General features: G+C 59.7%; 1 protein-coding gene across 1 annotated transcript in view; it reads right to left on the reverse strand.

The window, feature by feature from the left end:
• IFFO2 (intermediate filament family orphan 2) overlaps positions 1-18,264 on the reverse strand; it is a 50,008-nt gene that overhangs the window by 15,731 nt on the left and 16,013 nt on the right. The window lies entirely within an intron of this gene.

Below are 18,264 nucleotides of genomic sequence, written 5' to 3' on the forward strand. Positions count from 1 at the left end.
TTTTGTGCCAACCATTGCCATCTCAGAGTCAATCTGTCCTGCCACCTACCCTAACCAACAAAGACATCTCCCACATAGCTGTTATCATCCCTTTCTTACAGATGAGGAAACTGAGGCTCAGAGAGGTTACATATCTTGCCCAAAGACACGCAGCAAGTTAGGGGATGGGGTTGGACTTCAAACCCAGGTCTGTTTTGTAACATTAAAACAAAAAAAGATATGTCTCACGTATTTAATGCCTGGGCTTCACTGCCGGCTCAGATGGTAAAGAATCGGCCTGCAGAGCAAGAGACCTGGGTTCGATCCCCGGGTGGGGAAGATCCCCTGGAGGAGGGCATGGCAACCCATTCCAGTATTTGTGCCTGGAGAATCCCCACAGGCAGAAGAGCCTGGTGGGCTACAGTCCACGGGGTTGCAGAGCTGGACACAGCACATTTCACACCTAAGTGAGGGTGAGGGCAGGCGGGGCCAGGACTCAGGCTCAGGCTGGGGGCTCCAGATCGGGTGCTGGAGACCCTGCTGGGCTCCCCGTGGACCCCAGGGAGCCCAGACCCCCGCCCCCCACCCAGATGGCCCTGCTGCTCCAAAGGGGCGGGCCCTTCTCCAGCCGCAGGACAGACAGACGGGGGCTTCTCTCTTTCTTCACCCCAGGGCTGCCTCCCTACATGGCCTCAGAGCAGGCAGGTCTGAAGCCTTGAGGATGCTGTCGGGGCCAGCTAAAAATAGGCCAGAGGGGAGGGATGGCTGAAGAGCGGGTTACGTCACCGGCTTTTGGAAACAAGAGAAAACGGATACTGTTTGCACACACAGAGGAAAATTCCTCCCCTTTCCCACATGAGACACAAACGCCCCGGGCAGGGCTCCCAGAGGACACACACGCTCCCCCCTCCCTTTGGTCTTCACCAGCCCCCAGCGGCGGCGGCCAGGCCTCGATCGGCAGTGTGCAGCAGAGTTCAGAACCCCGTGGGCAGCGGGGCTGGGTGGGCGTCCTGGTGTGGATGAGAGATACAGAGGGACCCAAGGAGGGGCAGGGAGAGAGTCTAAGAGTCTGACCCGGGCAGGATCGTCTCATGGAACATTCCCGTGGTACAAACAGAGACACCAAGGCCTGTGTGTGAAAGGAACCTGCCCAAGGTCACCCAGCACGTCGTGGGCAGGGCCATGAGTCCGAGGAACAGCTGGGGAACAGGAACCCCAGGTGGGGAGACGCTCAAAGCTGCCCCCAGCTCACCCAGCACACAGGGTGTCCAGGGCTGCCCTCGAGCGAGGCCGAGGCCCAGAATACAGGGCCCAAGCTGAATCATCTCTCCTGGCCACGCTGCCCCAAGGGGGGCAGGGGACTGGCTTCCAAAGCTGCTGAGCAGAGCGGGGCCAAGGGAGGGCGCTGACCGCAGCCTGGCCCCCAGGGTCGGCCTCACTACTGCATTGCGGCAGCAACAGCAAGATAAGGGGGGCAGCAAGGGATGGGATGTGGGCACCTGGGGGCATCTCACCCCCACACACACACCAGCTTCTCAGAGGAGCCTCTGGGATGAAGCCAGCCCCCTCTCACTTTTCCTTTTCCTGGAAGCAACCTTCTCGTGAGGAAGGTGGGGCAGCGGGTCAATGGACCCATTGAACAGACAGGAAAAGTGAGGCCCAGCAAAGGAGAGCAATTGGTCTCAGGTCAATGCAGAGCGAGGACACAAGCCACGTCTCTGGACCCTCATACACAGGAGTCGCAGTAGCAGCAGCCACTGATTGGCGAGCACCACTCGAGTCCCCTGCACTGGGCTCAGTGCCTTGGACACATCTCATTGGCTTGCATCTGACCTCTTAACCCTCTCCTATAAAGACTTTTTCCCCAAACCCATTTTGCAGATGAGACACCTGAGGTTCAGAGAGGTGTGACCTGTCTAAGGCCACATACAACCAGTCAGCAGGGATGGGACTCAAGTCAAGCTCACGCTCTCAAGCCTCCAGTTTCCAACTGGGACAAGCGTGGGCGTCACCCAGGGACTGCACTCACGTGCAGAGTCGGTTCAGCAGGTCTGGGGTGGGGCTCATTTCTCACGCGCTCCCCAGCGGAAGGCGCCTTGGCCCCCTCACCTCGCTAAGCTGCACCCCAGGTGAGCTTGCACAAGTGATGTCATTGGCCTTTCATTTCCAGAGCTGGATGGGTGCACGGCCGGTGCACCTGCCCCTGGAGACCCAGGAAGGACCCCTGTGTGTTGACAGCAGCTGGCTTGATAGACTGAGCCCACTGCCCGCGCTGACCTCCCCTCCCAGCCCTCGGCGGGAAAGCTTGGCTGTGCCCGCTTCCATGTTGACAGTGCAGAAACGCTTTGCCCTTCAGCTGCTCTGGCTGACTGGGGTGAGAGGATAGATGAGTGATGTTTCTTGAGGAGCCCCAGATGCCCTGCATTCACGGCAACTCAGCCGAGGGGGAGGGAGTGCGAAGCTGAGCCAGAAACTGGTCAACCGAGTTGTGGGCTTTGGGACATTCCAACACCTGCTTCCCAGGCCCGTCCCCTCTCCTGCCCTGGATCTGCTCACGGGAGCTCGGTTTCAGCAGGAGGGGAGTTTCAGGCGTCAGGACCAACATAAGCAAAGACAGGCCAGCAGGAAGCCAGGGAGAAGCCAGCTGCCACCAAGAGGGGACACGCCTACGGTGGGCCAGGGGCTGCTGAGCGCACAGTGGGCGTGAAGCCGCAGAGAAACCACCTCCCGTTTCACAGGTGGGAAAATGAAGGCCCAGCACACCCGGGCAACGCTAGCCAAGGCCAGGACAGCCCGGATCGTTTGGATCCACCTCTGCCTTCCCTGACCCACCAGCTCATAAAACTTCCAAACTCTATTTTCTCTTGAAGGAAGTGGAGAGAAGGACATTTATTGGTCACTTTCAGGGTGGTGAACACCATGCCGGGCCTTCACATACACATAAAAGATGAACTATCACTTAATCCTGCCCTAAGGGTGGCCCCCACTTTACAGACAGAGGAGACAGAATCAGAGGCAACCTGACTCCCTTTTCTCTCCCACCACTTCAGCCTCCTGAAATCTATCCATTCTCCCAGGCCTGTCTCACATGTTATCTCTCCTCCAAACCAAGGCAGCCACTCCCCTGGTTTTCCCTCCTTGAGCCCAGGCTTGACCTGGCAGGCCACAGGATGCCATCGTCCCCGGGGCCACTTCGCAGCAGCATCTCATCCACAGAGCCAGCCCACAATGCCAGGGACAGCAGCAGACCACCCTCCGTCTCCTCCACACCAAGGCGTGCTCAGGCCCAGGTCTGGCTCTTGCTCCCAGCAGCCCACGGGGACCCTCTCTGGCCCCAGCACCCTCCCACTCTCTCCGCACCTGCAGACGCCCTCCAGCCACGGCTCTCACAGCGGTCTCGGCTGTGGATGCTCAGGAAGCAGGCAGGGTGGGTGACGGCGGTGCTGATGCTGGTGTGACCGGGCGGCCCCCGCAGACGGGGCGCGGACAGGGTGCCTGGCGCCACCCGCAGAGCCTGCCTTCAGCTTCACAGGAACCTCTAGGCTGGGTTAGAGCATCTCCACGGGACTGATGAAAATGCTGCAGTCCAAAAGCGCGAGGCACCTCCCCCAGAATCACACAGCGGGCCGTGGGGCTGGGGGAGGGGGAGGGTGCTATTCCACAGAAACAAGAGACTCAGAGGGTTTCCAGAAACGAAGGCTGAAAGGGCCCAGAATCCACCTAGACCACACCTCTGAGTACACAGACAAGCAAAGTGAGGTGCAGGGTTGCCCAGGGAGTGGACAGCGGGGCAGGCGCCCTCCCCTGCCCCGGCCGAAGGGCTTGAGTCTGAACCCCGGCATCTGCTTCCACCGCTTGGGGCCTCAGTCTCTCCATCTTTCAAGGGGACGGAGTGTGAGCCTAGCACCCCCCAGGGACGCTCAAGAAGAGCCCTTCTGCCCCTACACTCCGGGCTCAGACCGGGGAGCCCATAGGTGTAGATGTGCGTGCAGACAGCAGGGCCAGCTCCTCCAGCACCCGCCTCCAGAGGGCTCGGGCACCCTGCGCCCGGCTTGTCGGGGCCCAGAGCAGGGGAGACGCCAGTTCTAGGTGGGGAAGGGGGTACAGAGTGGCGCTGCAGGGGTCAGGTCTAAAGCAGGGGTCTGGCCCCTCCCCAGCAGTTCATGATGGCTACTTCTATGCTCCCTGCATGAACCCCAGCCTCACTTGTAAGGAGTCAGACATTTGTTGAATGGATTTGCTGAATGAATGTGTCACGCAAGTGTCCAAATCTTTGTTGTGATGAGACAAAGAACCGAGGAACATACACTCACATGACAAACGGATGGATGACCCAGGTGGCAAGCGCCCTGCCCAGGTGGGGCCGCTTGGATGGCGGCCTCAGTCTGAGCCCCAGCCTGGGGGCCTCGCCGTTCAGCTCCGACCGTCCGCTTGGCTCCAGACCCTCCCGGGAGAGGCCCTGCACTGCAGGGCAAGCTGGCCAGACCGGAAGTGGCCCGGGAGAAGGAGAAAGCGTATCTGTCCTGCTCTCCGCAGCTCCAGGCTGGGGCAGGAGAGCAGGGAGGTCAGGGCTGCGGGCGGGGGTAAGAGATGCCTCCCCGGCGTCCACACAGGCTCAGCCACCGTCTTAGCAGAAGGAGTGGAGCCGGCCACCCTCCCAGCCCCCCAGCCCCAGCCAGATGTGGTCGCCTGCATTCCTGTGGAGACACCACTCGACCACGTGACGGACGGGAAGTCTGGGCAGGCTGCTGGGGGGAGGGGAGGCACTGAGGGGCCAGCCTCCCGCCCCCACCCCCAGCCAACGACGGGGCCAGGGCCTCCCTGCCCCCACAAGCTCGGGGTGACAGACCCGCAGGAAAGGGGCCACAAAGCCCGGCTTCGGAGGGGCGGAAGGCCAGGCTGAAGTCACTGGCAGAGGGACTGACTCACAGCTGCTTCACTTCCTGTGGGTCACAGAAAGAGGCTCCGGGGCTCCAGCTCCAGAGGAAAGTGGGTGCAGCCCCCGCAAAACCATTGCAATCCCGGGGGCAGCCTGGGGAGCCTCTGGGGAGAAAGTCCTGGGGACCCCAGGGAGGGGGGCGGTGGGAGACTGGGTTAGCATGCTGTCCCTGGAGCTGGCTGGCTGTGTGACTCTGGGCAAGTCAGCCACCCTCTCTGGGCAGGAAGCACAGTCCCTCTGAGGCTGTGAGAACGCACGGGGTCCAGTGGTGTGGCTGCAAATGCCCAGCCCCTCCCCTGGCACACAGAGTACACCGCAGACGCTCCAAGGCTCAACTCCAACTGCAGGATCCCACGGCTGGCTCCAGCAGCCAGGCCTCCGGGGGGCTGGGAGGCACCGCAGGAATGGTCCACACCTTGCCAGGGAGGGTGAGCCACTGGCACACCCAAGCCAGCTCACTCAGGTGATGGGAAGCAAGCTCAGGTGAGGCTGGGCCGGAGCCATGGGTGGAAAACTTCGTTCGCGGCCAAGCGTGGGCCCTGCCTCTGGCGGCGGGCAGGTGGGCGGAGGCAGTTTGCACCCGGGGCCTGAGGAGCTCATCCATGTCATGTGACTCCAGCCGGGGGCCTGCTGGAGCCATGCGGCCCACCTGCCCGCCTCTGCACTGCCCACCCACCCACAGATGCAGAGAGGTGCCCCTGCCCTACCCGCGTGGGCGTGCCTTGCCCCAGCCTCATGGCAGAGCCGGGGCCCCAAGTGCCAGCTCCTTGTCTAGACTAACGTCTGAGCTGGAGGACCAGGCAGACCAGGGCGACCCTTCCTCAAATGCAGTTTCACGGAAACCAGCGGGCTACAGATGAGAGCGGGCGCTCGGCAGGCCCCTACCCACTGACTTCTACTGAGCCCCCTAGAGAGCTAGAAATTCACAACCGGGTCAACTGCTCCCTTCCACGCCACCCTCCTTGTCCAAGACCACAAACAGTTCACGGCGGAGGCAGAGAAAGAAACACAGATGAGCAAGAGCGCGGCGGCAGCGGGGTGGGCAGCCCGGCGCGGACGCACATGGGCCTCCACGGCCCCTGACTCCCTGCTCTCGTAGGTACACCGCACCTTCTCTCTCCAGTCACCGGAGAGGCCGGGCCCCCAGCCTGTCAGTGGACAGGCCCCTGGCCCCCTGAGCCCCGCTCGCATGGGTACCTCCCAGCCCTGCCTCCCCCACGCTCACCATCTCCTTCCCTGTGGACTCCGGCGCTCCCGTCCACACCCAGCCCCTGATCCGGGGAAAAGGGACGCCTCCCAGACGTGCCCATCAGAGGCCCAGCTGCCCAGCTGCACTCTGCTGCTCAGAGGGAAACACAAATTAAATGCCAACTGATTGTCTCCACGGAGGAGGTATTAATTTAATGTGAACACTTAACCAGGGCAGCCGATTCCATTACAGGCCGGAGCACAGGCTGGGAGCTGGTGATAGGCTGGGTGGAGCAGCCACGTTATCAAGTGTGCGCCTCTTCCCAGCAAGTGGGCACTGCACACACACACGTGTGTGCACACACAGACACATCCATACACGCACATGCGCACTCGTGGGGGCACACTTGAAACAGCAGCTGCCTCCAGGGCTTCCCTACAGGGCGGTCTGTGCAAGGCTACTCAGGGTGGGTGGGGGTCTCAGGTCCGCTGGGGAGCACCCTGTGGAGGAGAGGGTTCTGGGCTAGAAGGGGCGGGAGACCCAAGCTCAAATCCAGCTGTCGCTAATTCACTGCATGAACCCAGCAAGTCCTTCCTCTGCTGGGGCCTCCGGTCCATAATACGATCTCTGAGTCCCTCTAGATAAGACCCGCACACCCTGGACGTGGCCCTTCCTCGGAGCCAGAAAGAGACAGCCTTAGGGACATCACCACCGCCCCCCAGAGTCACCCGGGGTGATGGCATCGAGCCACTGGCCCCTGTCCTCAGCACCCGTGACCAGCAAGCCAGGACTGGGTGGCAGCACGTGTTTCTAGAGTTGATTTTTATTGGAGAATAGCTGCTTCACAATGTCGTGTTGGTGCCTCCTGCACGGCAGAGAGATGAGCTGTCTGTACACACAGGTGCCCCCTCGGGCCTCCTTGCCTTCAGGTCACCACAGTGCGTGAAGCACAGCTCCCTGCGCTGCACAGTACCTTCTCATTAGTTATCTGTCTCATTCACAGCGCCAGCAGGGTACGGGCTTCCCTGGGCTCAGGGATAAAGAACCTGGGAGACCCAGGTTCACTCCCTGGGTGGGGAAGATCCTCTAGAGAAGGAAGTGGCAACCCACTCCAGCATTCCTGCCTGGAGAAATCCCATGGGCAGAGGAACCTGGAGGGCCACAGTCCACGGGGTCACAAAAGAGCCGGACACGACTGAGCGCGCAGCACACGCACACGTCGATCCTGCTTAAGTGTGAATCCCAGGCTCCAGTTCCTCCCACGCCCTCCTCCCCTTTGGTATCCATATATTTGTCCTATGTGGGTCTATTTCTGCTTTGTAAATAAGAGCATTTATACCATGTTTCTAGAGTCCACATATAGGCACTAATGCACGATATTTGTTTCTCTTCCTGTGCTTGGTTCGGCCTTTATCCACTCATTCCTTCCATGATCGGGTCTGGAGCACGTGCCATGAGCTGCTCAGGCCCGACAGAATCAAAGGTGACGTGAGCCTCCTCTGAGCAGGGCAGCAAACCGAGCAGGCCGCCTGCCCCTGCAGCGTCCCCAGAGCGCCCACTGGTCCCCGGCTGGAAACCTCAGTTTCCCCTCTGTGAAAAGGCGGCAGCAGCCCTACCTTGCAGGCTGCACGGATGTTAAAAGCACTCAAGCGAAGGTACACATGCGCCCTGCTGGACGAGGGCCATTCTCACCGCTGGCGTGGCCCAGCCTGGCCCTGTCTGGGAGAGGCAGCGACAGGTGGGTGTGCAAGGCCCAGACCACCCAAGCAGGGACACATCTTCACCCTGCCCTGACCCTCTGTGGGTCTAGAAGCAACTGAGAGGGGCTGGCAAGTGAATTTTCCCAGCCAGGCAGTGAAAGCAAGCCCAGCCAACGGACGGCAGGGCTGAGCTGCATGGATTCATTCCCACTCTCCCTGCCTATTCCGGTGACAACGGCTACCCTTTACCAGGCAGCTGGCAGGCCTCCGGGGCACTCCACGGGTAGTCACCAGGCCTTGAAAGAGCGGGGAGGAAGAGACTGGCAAGTCTGTCACTGGACTGCAGCCCCCAGGCCCACACCCCCTCGGGCAACGAGGCAGCCAGCATCAGTGCAAGCTACCTGGTACCAGGTCCTTTCTCTCTCTTTAAAAAAAGAAACAAATTTGGTCGCGCCAGGTCTTAGTTGCAGCATCCATGATCTTTAGTTGCAGCATGTGAACTCTGAGTGGCAGCACGGGAGATCTAGTTCCCTGCCCAGGGATCGAACCCAGGCCCCCACACTGGGAGCGTGGAGTCTTAGCCACTGGACCCCCAGGAAAGTCCCAGTGTATCGGCCCTGTCTCTGCCAGGACTTACTATGTGATCTCAGGCAAGTCCCTTCTCCTCCTCTAGCCTCACTTTCCCATTCTTAATGCAATGGTGTCAGACTGGATAAGTTCAAAGGGCTCCCCCAGTCAGGCCACGAAACAACTTCCACAGTGCCTGGACAGACACCCCATGCCATCAGGAAAGCCATCTGATGAACCAAAGACAGTCAAAGCCAGCTGGGACATCAGCCTTTGGGTTCAAACCCGTGTGTGTGGTGGAGAGGTGGGTAGGGGTTCTGCAGTCAGAGGTCCTGGGGTCAAACCCCAGCTCTATACACACCTTGCCCCTGTGTGACCTGGCACAGACTGCCAACCCTCTCTGAGCTTTGCTAAGACTACCCACCTCGCAAGGCTGTTTGCAACTAGTCAACGGACCCGTGACGACAAGTGCAGTCAGTGGCTTCACCCTCGTGACCTCCCAGCTGCCAGTGGTCAGAAAGACTGGGAGCGTGGCCCCAGGCCACACTTCAAGTGACAGGGCCAGACCTGAACCCAGGACTGGCTGACCCCACAGCCTCTATGCCGCCGTAATCATCGCGTGGACGCGATGGGGAGAATGAGCTAGATGCCGCTGTCACCTGGCTAGGACGGGGGCACGTGGCGGGGGCAGGGGGTGGCCGAGGGAAGAGAGCCAGATGCTGACACCGCAGCTTCCACGACCGGCAAAACCCAGCCAGCAACCTGCTTCTGCCCCCCTCGACGGGCCCCAGGAAGGAACGGGCGCTGCTCAGGCTTAGAGGTCTGTCCTGACAAGGACCACCACGTCAGCAGGCAAGGCTAAGGCAGGAGGGGTCCCCTGGTCTTGTGGGGTCACCCCGGCAGGCACTGAAGGTCATTCTCCCAGGTTCAGACACCCCTGCTCATGTGCCCCCACGTCCATCCCAGGCTCCAGCTGTTTACACCAGCCTTCCGTTCCAGTTACCCAGCGTCCACATCTACCCAGGTGGCCAGCGTCACGCCCGCTTTGGTGCCGTTTACTGAAAGCCCCTTTGGAGACCCGGCAGCTCTGTGGATGCCCGTCACCCAGAGCTGAGGGTTGGGGGGCAGTGCCCTCCTTCCAGCACCTCTGTCTACAAACCGCACCCACGTGGCACTGAGCCCCTCTCCCCGGCCAAGCAGGCCACTACGAGAAGTGGCTCAGCGAGCATCTCCTGGGGAGCAGGAACCTGCTTCCCAGAGCGCAGGCCACCGTCTAGTTTCTGGGACACTGCTTCCAGCCTCTTCCAGGCTTGCAGCACCTTATCACCTCCTCCAGGAAGCCCTTCAGGACTTCCCCAGAAGGAGCCACTACACCCATCTAAGCGTCTCCAGCCCTGGCACGTGCCTTCCTCACAACATCTGGGTCATTGTAAGTGTTCACTTCTCTGCCTCTCTGATCAGACTCTGCTCTCCTGGACAAAGGGAGGACCTGCTTTTGCTGTAAAATGCTCATTTCGTGCTAGACTAGTCACTTTACTCTCACCCTAGCTCTGTGAGGCAGGCGTTACCCTTCCCACTTTACAGGTGAGTAAACTGAGGCCCAGGGGAACCTCCTTGCTCCAGGCCAGGCCCAGGTCCACCTGACTCCCACGTCTGAGCAGCCTGGCAGTGGTTCTATAATCCTCACTCCCTACTGTGTCTCCCCCAGCACACTGCTCAGGAAACACCCCCAAATGACCCTGCCAGGGTCAGCACTGGTGTGCAACCCTGGGTCACAGCCACTGACCTGGAAACCGGCCGCTTAGCCTGTTGACTCCCTTCCTGGGCCCCCAGGTGGAGAAAGGCCCTAGGGTTCCACCTCCACCGGCCAAGACGGACCTGCCCACAGCCTGCTGTCCATCCCACCCCCAAAGCCGGCTGGAGCAAAGCCCCGAACCTGCCATGCGCCTGGTTCCCGTCTTAGGGCAGGGGCTAGCGGGAGCACCCGCCTTGCAGAGCTGGTATATTAAATGAGTCAGCATCCGCCACGCGCTCAGCCCAGAGCTTGGCTCCCAGTAAACGAGCTCTCAGCCCAATGGATGGGCACTGATGAGCCATGGAACGTGGGCTCTGCGCTGTCTCTGCTGCCGTGAAGAATGGCCGGCTCAGCCGGGGGTGGCAGGTCTGCGGGGTGGGGGTGGCCAGGGCCCCGGGCACCAGGCAGGACCCCCAGGCACCAAACCAGACTCCCCTCTCCAACACCTGGTGACACCCGGGATGGTCAAACGAGGCTTTGGGGGCTTGCCTCATCTCAGAAGGACGTCTCACTGCCCTCAGGCCCAAGCTAATGCCACACCCTGGGGCTGGCACGTGACAGGCTTCGAGGACGCCCTGGCGAGCGGGCGCGGGTGCTGCTGTGAAGCCCAGCGCAGCAGCCTCAGCGTCTGCAGCCCAACCCCTCTGACTGTTGGCTTAGATTCCATCTCCTTTTCCCCACGACAGAGTCAACAAACATTTCCCAAGTGCCCACTTAGGAGCACAGGACTGATTTAAAAGGACTCTCCTCCCCCCGCAAGAGGAGCGATGAGTCTTGGGGCTCCCCTCAGGCGGGACCTCAGCCCCGCTCCCCAGTCGTGGGTCCTCAGTCCCCCCAACCCATCAAGGGCCAGAAGATCAGGACACCGCGGCCTCATGCCCTGAGAGTGGGGACGGAAGAGGGTGCACACCCCGGGCTCCTGCAGAGGCACCTTCGCTCTGCCCGTGAGTGCCCACTAGGACCCAAGGTGGGAGGGAGGAAGGCACGGCACCACCAGCACAATGGAAACACCGGTGGTCTCCAGAGACAGAGGCTTGCGGCTGGGGACAGGGGTGGGGGAGACCTGTCCCTGTCCCCTTCTGTACCTTTTTCTTTAATCAGAGTAAACTACTCAGGAAGTTTACCATCCTGACCATTTGTTAATTTTCTTTCTTTCTTTCGGTTGCTCTGGGCCTCTGCTGCGCCGTGGGCTTTTCTCTAGCTGCAGAGAGTGGGGACGACCCTCCAGCTGCGGTGCCCAGCCTGCTCACTGCGGCGGCTTCTCTTGTTGAGGAGCACGGGCTTACCTGCTTTGAGGCAGGCGGGGTCTTCCCGGACTCGGGATCAAGCCCGCGCCTCCTGTGTTGGCAGGCAGATTCTTTACCGCTGAGCCACCACGGAAGCCCCCATCTTAACCACTGTTCAGCGAAAGGCTGAGTGGCATTAAACACATTCCCACTGCTGTGCAGCCATCACCCCCGCCCACCCCAGAACTCTTCAACTTGCAAAACCCAAACTCTGCCCCCATTAAACGGTAACTCCCTGGTCCCCCTCCCCCAGCCCCTGGCAACCACCATTCTCCTTCCTGTCTCCAGGAATCGGACTGCCCCAGGTCCTCCACATAAGTGGAATCATACAGTATTTGTCTTATTGAGACTGGCTTATTGCACTAAGCGTAAGGTCTTCAAGGTTCATCTCTGTTCTAGCATGGGTCTGAATTTCTTCTGTATCTTTAAAATTTTCAACCGTGTAATGCATCAACTAGTCAAGAAAATCAAGGTCATTAAGACAAAAATACCCGCTCATTTTCCCTTTGTTTTAAACTGCCCGAGTATTTTACAATGATTACACAAGAAACAGGAAAAAAAAAAAAAAAAACAGGTAAGCCAACAAAGAACAAATGCAAACCAAGAACTGTGTGCTTTTCCTCCTTAACAACACACAGCAAGCACCCTTCCCAGCAGGTGATACAGTGGGTGACCAGGTATCTCCTGGGCCCTGCATCTTGGTACACACAGATTTGCATATTTGTCCAGTTATCCATGGAGTGGGTTGCTGGGTCAAGGCTTCCAGTGTAGAAGAGACTTCTCTGCCCCTCAAAAGTGCTGGGTGTGACAAGGCTGTTCTCTCACAGCTCAGCAGCTGCCCATGGAGCCAAGGAAAAAGCTGGATCCTCACCCCAGCTCAGCAGCAAGACTGTTTTGTGCCTCAGTTTCCCAATTAGTCAAATAGTCCTAAGGTTGCCTCTCCATTGGATGGAGGAAGACCCCATCGTAGATACTGTCCTTCCTCACCCTCACTGGGGTGGTACTCTGCCTTCACTGAGGAGCCAGGGTTGGGCGATCAGGCTTATATAAGAAACAGGCCTCATCACCTCTCTTCCGAAAGGGCAGACATGCCAACCTTGAGTGTGATGAGCCCCAGAGCAAGTGGCCACGTGCTAGGGTGGGGAAGACATGTCCCTGGCGCCTCCAGCCCCAGGCGTGCCATGCCGCATCATACCTCGAAGCCTTTGCCCATGCCCGTGTACTCTGCCCGGAAGCCTCCCTCTACACGCCCGCTTCGTCATTTGCCAACTTCAGGACTCAGCTTGTATACCCCCTCCTCCAGGAAGCCTTCCTTGGCTCCTTGGTCAGGATCAAGTGCCCCTCGTCTGTGTTCCAGAGACCCTGGTCACTCGCTACTGAGGCTGTCTCCACCTGTTGGTTTCCCCTACTTAACTCAGCCCTTGTAAGACGAGACTCTGGCTCCCAGCTGCAACCCCAGAGTGCAGCATGGAGCCTGGCACACAGTAGGCACCAGATACATGTTTGCTGGGCAAAGGGCCCCTGCAAAGGTCACCTCCAGGGCCTTCCCTAAGAGGCCCACTCTGGAGTCAGTGCAGCACCTACTCAGTGGGGCCCTGGACATGACCGCCCTGCCCGCCCCCCACCCCCAGCCTCAGTTTCCCCACGCAACTGCGCAGTCCCCGCCAGCTCTTCTGCTCTCCCCCAGCAGTCCTGCTCCCTCACCGGGACGCCGGACCCACCCCTCCTGGGGCAGATGGCTGGCAGGTTAGTGCTCACAGCTCTCCATCCCTAGCACTCAGCCTCTCTGCCCGGGCCTGGCAGAGCAGACCCCCACCCAACCCCCTAGGAGCAGCTCTCGGCCTCGGGGACCCCATCTCTTGTCCAAGTCCAGGATCCAGGAGGGGATCTGGGCAACCCAACCAAGGAGCAGGAGGCCCCAGGGGTCTGTGACCCAGGAGGCCAGGGGAGTCCCACCCAAGGACGTGTTTATAGCCTGGAGGAAAAGCAGCAACCGCCAAGGCTATTTTGGAAACCTAATGTGCACTTTGGGTCTCTCTGTGTTTATGTGGAGTACCCGTGCCGCCTTGCAGGTAAATGCACAGCCCTGCGGGTCTGCAGCTCAAGGCCATCGCCCCGCCAGGCCCACATCACTACTCATTCTACACTGAGCACACTCGGGCCGGCGAGGGGCAGGCGGCCAAGAGGAGCCCAGGAGGCAGAAGTTGGCACACACCCCATTCTGGGTTCAAACCAAGGCCCTGCAGCCTTGAGCAAGTTGCCTCTCCAGGCCTCAGTGCTCTCTTCTGTGAAAGGGGAAGGAATGACCCCCTCTTGGATTAAATGAGGACTGGCAAGCATAAACAGGCTCCAGGTGTAACAATTAAAAAAAAAAAAAAGCAGAACATGGGTCCCCAGCACCTCAGAACGGGAACATACAGAAGCCCACACCTCTGCACGCGAGGAGCCCGAAGCTCAGAGGAGTGAAGCGGCGTGCCCAAGGTCACACAGCCAGGCGTGGCGGGGGGTGCTGGAACCCAGAACCTGCGCTTCCTGCCAAGCCCCTGCTGAAGGGAGCACAGCCCCGAGCAAGCCCCAGGGAGGGAGGACCCAGGGAACCAAGCACAGGTACACGGAAGGCTGGTGCCACAGCGGACAGAGCGTGGCCCACCACCTGGCCCTCCCTGTGGGGCCGCGTGCTTGTCATGGCCGCCCGGGAGGGCTGCGGGCACCAGCGGGACAGGCAATGAGACCCGGTCCCCCGCGCCAAGCGGGATTAGTGACCACACACAGCTTAAGGGGACGGACTCCTGGCCTAACGCCAGCCACCAGCCACCTCGCAGCCTGACATTCAACTGCTTTTTTTTTTTGACTGCCCTGCTCAGCATGAGGGATCTCAGCTCTCTGGACAGAGACTGAACCCCCAGGAGGAACACGGAGTCTTCACCAGTGGACTACCAGGGAAGTGCCCCTGACATTCAACTTGATGTGAACCAGTGGGCAGACGACTGGGGCTCCCCCAGCACACACGCGTGCACGCACACACGCGCGTGCACGCACACGCACATACACACATGCACGCACACACACACAGAGCATTCCTCCCACCCATCCACAGGGCTAGGGTATGCCTCTCAGAGGAGAGAAAGAGGTCAAAAAAGAGCAGAGAAGCTTCTGCGACAGTAACACCCAGCAGAGCACCGCATAGGAGCCGCTAGGCTCCTCATCCCCATTCTGCCGATGGGGACACTGAGGCTCGGAGAGGTAAGGTGACTTGTCCAGGCCTTATAATCGTAATAGTTAACGATATGAAGTGTTAGGATGTGATGGGCACTATCAAGTCATTTAATCCTCACAAGAGCCTTATGAGGTAGATGCCACTAAGTATGCCCATTTTACAGATGAGGAAACGGAGGCACCAGGAAGTGAAGCCACGTGTGCAAGGCCACAGAGCTCAACAGCGGTCCAGGCAATCTGGCTCCAGAGCCCAAACGCATACCCAGCAGACACACCTGCCTCTGCCCTCTGTACAGAGCCGCAGATGCTGCGGGAGAACACGGGTCTCTCTGATCCCAGGGTCCAGATGTCCTTTTCTGGGCCATGTAGCCTCATGACAAGAAGGAGAAGGCCAGGGAGAAGCAGGGAGCAGTCTCCCAGGAGTCAGTGAGTGAGTGTGAGCGCTTGGTCAGGGCCGACTCTGCGACCCCACGGACTGTGGCCCACCAGGCTCCTCTGTCCATGGGATTCTCCAGGCAAGAATACTGGCGTGGGTTGCCATGCCTTCCTCCAGGGGATCTTCCCGACCCAGGGATCGAACCCGCATCTCTTGTGTCTCCTTTATTGACAGGTGGATCCTTTACCACTAGTGGGAAGCCCCCTTCAAGGGACAGAATGGATCCCAAATGGCATCCCCTCCAAACCGTAAGAGTGAAGCACAGACGCCCCCACCCTGGGGCCCGCTGGTCCTGACAGAGTGGCCCCTGAAGTGAGGGTCTCCTAGGCCTGGCCCAGCCCCCAGGACTCTCAGATGGGCAGGGCTAAAGAGCCTCCAGTCCCCCAAGCTGCCCAAATCCTGCCCGGTGCCCAGCCCAGGGGGGAGGCAGAGGGTCACCAATCCAAGCCCTGCCAAGGTACCAGCAGAGATTCCCTTCTCAACTCAAACCCATCTGGGGCTTCTGCTCCCCCCAGACTTGGTCCTCCAGCCACACGGCACCTGGACTCAACAAGAAGCCAAGAAGGAGGTGGTCCACGGCTGAGGGATGAGGAGCAGGAGCCTGGGGGTGGGGTGGGGAGGAGACCCTTCACACAGCCATACCGCTGTCCCTTATCTCAAACCCTGATGTCAACAGACAGACTCAGCCACACCCCAGCAGGTGGCCTGTAAAAGTGACTCTGCTTCTCCGAGCCTCAGTTCCCTCATCTATAAAATGGGGTAACAACAGTACCTACCTCACTGGGTTATGAAAATATACAAGATCATGAACACCGAGCATCTCACGTTACTTTCCACCTTAGCGAGCAGACCTCAATTCCAGCTGCTGGGGATGGGGCTGGGGTGGGGGTGGGGGGGTTGTTGTTTCAGGGTCCAGGGTGCTGGGCTTGACTGAGATGCACCATTCTGCCCCTCAGAGGCTTCATTCTCTGGGTCCTTCTCCCCAGTGCAGGGGCTGGGGCGCTTGGTATCCAAATAGCCAGCACATGCAGGCCCTCAGCCCCTGTTTACGTACTGGATGAATGAATGAGCTTGTGGGCCGGAGCCCACAGCAAGCAGCAAGCAGGCCTGGGTGTGTGGCCCACTCCGCCTGCATCCCAGATGGTCCCAGGACCCATTTGCACAATGAAGCTCCGACCACCCCTGGGTGCTCAGGCTCTCCCTCTGCCAGCCACCCCCTCCAGGCAGCCTGCCAGGGGTTGTGGCCCTTTCCCAACCTGCCGGCCTCCCAGGGACAGACGGCTGGTCCACGCCCACCCCAGCAGGCCCACAAAGGCAGCAGGCAGCCTCCTCCTGGTGACTTGGCCTTGGGACAGATGGCTCTTGGTGTGACGTCTGCCAAGCCAGCTGGCCTGGCTGCTTTAAGGGGCCAGGACACCAGCTGGGAGTCCTGCCCCAGCAGGCAGGGCTCTTAACCCCTTCCTGCCCCTGCCACGGGACTCGGCGTCCCCCTGACCCCTAATCACTGTCTGTAACAGTCAGGCCTCCTGCCCTCCACCCTCGGAGGTGAGGGGCCTCCCAGGGAGAGGCTCGCTAAATGGGAGTCAGAGAGGCTGTGGAGTGAAAGGGAGCCTCAGGGCAGATGGGAGTGGAGGAGGTCCCATCGCTCGGCTCTGAGGCAGGCCTGGCCCACCAGGAGTCTGCCAATCCAGAGGGCGGGCAGGAGGGTGCTGGATCCTGGCTGGGGAGCCCCGTGGAGCCCGCTGCCTTGCTCCCAGGACACCCATCCAGGCAGAGACTGCCAGGTCCAAAGGCCATCAGCTACCTTTATCAGGCGGAAAAACCCACTCCCCGACCCAATCGCCCAGAAATAGCACTGGCCTGCGAAGGAGGAGACCCGACGCCAGCAGTCTGACCGAAGGCGGCAGACAAGCTGCTCAGCCTCTCTGGGTCTCAGTTTCCCCATCAGGAAAGCTGGCCCGGGAGATCCCTGGACTCCAGGGCCACTTTCCGCTCAGAGGGCGCGATGACTCCAGGAGAAGGAATGTGCTTCCTCCCTTCCCCACCCCCAGGAACTCATGGAATCCTAGAGGGACCAGTCAGATCCTTTCTCCACCAAGAGCATGTCCCAACCACAACCAGAGCGCGGGCATGAGTCAAGAGGACTTCAGGCAGGAAGAAAGGAAGCTTCTGGGGTTCAGAGGGGGACTGATGAGGCCTGCAGAGGGCGGGAAGGGTCTTCACCAGGCAGGGCCCCACCCAACCCCCTGCTGGACAGAAGGCTAAACAAAGGGAAATGCAGCACAGGGGTCGGGGCCAGAGCCCAGGGAGGGTTTCCCAACGGAAGAGGCTACAGGGATGTCCTTTCAGAAGATGCCTCAAGGGGAAGGCTCTGGAATGTCCTTCCCAGGCTATAAAATCTCTAATGGGATTTGCAGAGGTCCTACACTCAAGGCCAGAGAGGAACAGACGACCGCTGGAGACCCTCCGCAGACAGCAAACCAGTCTCCACAGCAAAGCAGGACCTCAGAGTCTCTGCACTTGGGTGTCCAGCCAATCTGATGTCCCAAATGGACAATGGCGTCATCTCAGGGCACAGCACAGCCAGGTTCAGCTACGGCCTGGGGCCTGCATGCCAGTCCAACCAGCATCTCAGGACAGAGGTTGCAGAGGACTTGAGAAAAGCCCAAGAACACATCGAAACAACCGAGGAGGGAACGACAGGGCCAGAGGGCTGCCAGCCAGGAGTGGAGCCACCTGTCAGCCCAGCAGAGAGGCGAGAACATGGGGCTGGGCTCCACAGATGTGGCTCCGAGTCCCAGGTCTGCCACCAACGCTGGGTATGACCTCCAGTAAGTGACTACCCCTCTGAAAAGTGCGTGTTGGGGGAGAAATCAGACATCTCTAAGGACTCTTGCAGCTCTGATTTAACAGTCATTTGCTGAACTCCTTGGGATAGGAGTCTGCCATCATCCCCAGAAGCCAAGCATAGGGTCAAGCACAAGCACTCTAAAAATGGCGGATGGATGGATGAAGGGATGGATAAATAGAGAGGAGGGTGGATGGATGGAGGGAAGAAGGGATATATGGATGAATGCAAGGATGGAAGGATGGATAGATGAATAGAGAGACAGATGATGGATAGATGGATGGATAAATGGATGGATGGATGGATAGA

This window comes from Oryx dammah, unplaced genomic scaffold (assembly GCF_014754425.2).
Source record: "Oryx dammah isolate SB20612 unplaced genomic scaffold, SCBI_Odam_1.1 HiC_scaffold_27, whole genome shotgun sequence".
Lineage (NCBI taxonomy): Eukaryota > Metazoa > Chordata > Mammalia > Artiodactyla > Bovidae > Oryx > Oryx dammah.